We start from the raw sequence: 2,571 nt of genomic DNA on the forward strand, positions 1-2,571 counted from the left end.
ATGCCACGGCACTCTACCCAGGGGGACAGCTTGAGGCTCTGTCTCCAAAAAAAAAAAAAAAAAAGAGCGTCTCATCTGTCACCCACATAATCTCTAAAAGGTTAGAAATTGTATCTAACTCAGTCATTAAATATGGGACTGGAGGAACAAATAAAACATTCCTTGACAACTTCATAAGGGGTTAGAAATACTAATTTGTTTCCTTAAAGTTGAGAAATAAACTAGCTAAATTCCCTATTGAATGAGTTAAAAGTTTATTATCTTAATTTAATAGCATTAAATTATTAACCCTACACCATTGGCTTATAGGCTAGAGTGCAGTGGTACAATCATATTTCACTGCAAGCTCGAACTCCTGGGCTCAAGTGATCCTCCTGCCTCAACCTTCCAAGTAGCTAGGTCTATAGGCATGTGCCACCACACCTAATCAATTTTTAAACATTTTTTGTAGAGACAGACTCTCACTATGTTGTCCAGTCTGGTCCTGAACTCCTGGGCTCAAGTGATCTTCCCCTCTCAGCCTCTCAAAGTGCTGGGATTATAGATGTGAGCCACTGCTCCTGGCCAGATTTGGGTGTGTTTTTTGTTTGTTTTATTTTTGAGACAGAGTCTTACTTTGTTACCTTGGGTAGAATGCTGTGGCATCATAGTTCACGGCAACTTCAAACTCTTGAGTTCAGTTGATCCTCTTGCCTCAGCATTCCTAGTAGCTGGGACTGCAGGTGCCTGCCACAACACTCATCTATTTTTTAGAGATGGTGTGGATGGAATGTTGCTGAGGAGTAGAGGCAGAGGAACTTGTCCCCTTGGCCATTTATTTAGATTGTAATTTATGAGATATTTTAAAAATTGGGAATAAGGATTGTGAGGCAAAGGATAAAAGACAGAAGATGTGGATATTTCAGAGAGTATGTGTGCAGGGAGACCACAGTGCATATCGGGAGCCCCAAAAGTCTGTTGAATACAACAGACAGCACAGGCCTTGGATAAAAAAGACATATAATGCCTTATGGAGACCTGACCCTTCCCCCACAGAGAGCCTGTACAAAGGTCTTTAGGGGCTGAATGAGCCTTGTGAATAGTATGAGAATAGTATGGGCAGCTGGCTCTGAATAGTATGAGCTGGGAATAGTAGGGGCAGCTGGCTCTCTGATAAAAGAGACAGTCTCTTGAGGCTAGATAAGAGAAACAGTTTCTTTATCTCCCACTCCAGGTATGAGTAAGGCATTAACCTATCTGCCCCACAGGGATCCAGAGACTTAATTGGAAACTGTGAGCGCGATGGCACCTGCTGTCTGCTCTCACATCCTGCTTCTAAAGCTTTGTTCTTTGTTCCATTAATTGCATCCCAATTCTTTAGTTTATAAATAGCATAGAGTATAAGTAAAGAGCAACTTAGCTGAAGTGGTTAGAGAGTAGCAAAGTTAAATTGGTAGATATGGCAAAGGTTGATGTATAATACAGTTTTTTGCTTTTGCACATGATTATTCATTTTCTGATTTGAATACAGTGTAATAAATACTGGGTTAACCCAGAACTCAGGGCCTTCCCTGTTCCTGGCATTAGGTAGTGATGGTCCCCTGGCCCACTCTTACCTCTTTTGGCTTTATTTCTTTTATTCTCTTGTCTCCGCCAAGCTTTGGGGATACCCACTGGTTGTGTGGGGGTTGGCTCCCTACAAGACAGGGTCTTGCTCTTGGTCGGGCTGGTCTCAAACTCCTGAGCTGAGGCTATCCACCAGCCTTAGCCTCCCAGAGTGCTAGGATTATAGGCATGAGCCTCCACGCCGACCTCAGATTTTTTTTAAATGAAGAGACAGAGAAGTGAAGAGGAAAGAAATGATTTTTCTTCTATACTAACTTTTTTTTTTGGTTTTTCCTTTTTGTCTTGTTTGAGACAGGGCTTTGTTTTTTTGTTTTTTGAGACAGTCTTACTCAGTTGCCTTGCGGTTGAGTGAGTGCCATGGCTTCATAGCTCACAGCAACCTCAAACTCTTGGGCTCAAGCGATTCTCTTGGTTCAGCCTCCCAAGTAGCTGAGACTACGGGTGCCTGCCACAACACCCAGCTGTATTTTCTTTTTCTTTTTTCTGTTTTTCTTTTTAGAGATGGGGACTTGCTCTTAAACAGGCTGGTCTCAAACTCCTGAGCTCAGGCAGTCTTGCCTTGGCCTCCCAGAGTGCTAGGTGTGAGCCACTGCGCCCAGCTACAGTAACTTTTCCCTATTTTATTTTCTAGTGGAAAAATATAAAATTCATTTTGTAAGAACACTGTGTAGGTTGGTATTGGCATATATTCTTGTAATTTCTTACCTTTGCTTTAGTACACAATATTCTAAAGAAAGGAAGTTAGGGTTATTTTTCACAATGGTGTAGAGTTAATCTGCTATTAAATTAAGGTGATAAACTTTCTCAACTTGAATGAAGACAGTAATTCTTCTGTGTACAGAACACATCAGGTTGAATTGAAAGTAACACATCAGGTTGAATTCAAAGTATTGAATCAGGCTCGGCACTTGTGGCTCAAGTGGCTAAGGCGCCAGCCACATACACCTAAGGTGGTGGGTTCGAATC

General features: G+C 41.8%; 1 protein-coding gene across 2 annotated transcripts in view; it reads left to right on the plus strand.

The window, feature by feature from the left end:
* The window catches only part of LOC100966321 (ubiquitin carboxyl-terminal hydrolase 8), a 34,983-nt gene that overhangs the window by 11,897 nt on the left and 20,515 nt on the right, over positions 1 to 2,571 (plus strand). The gene's annotated exons all lie outside the window — the stretch shown is intronic.

Source organism: Otolemur garnettii, unplaced genomic scaffold (assembly GCF_000181295.1).
Source record: "Otolemur garnettii isolate 467f Iridium unplaced genomic scaffold, OtoGar3 scaffold00011, whole genome shotgun sequence".
Taxonomy (NCBI): domain Eukaryota; kingdom Metazoa; phylum Chordata; class Mammalia; order Primates; family Galagidae; genus Otolemur; species Otolemur garnettii.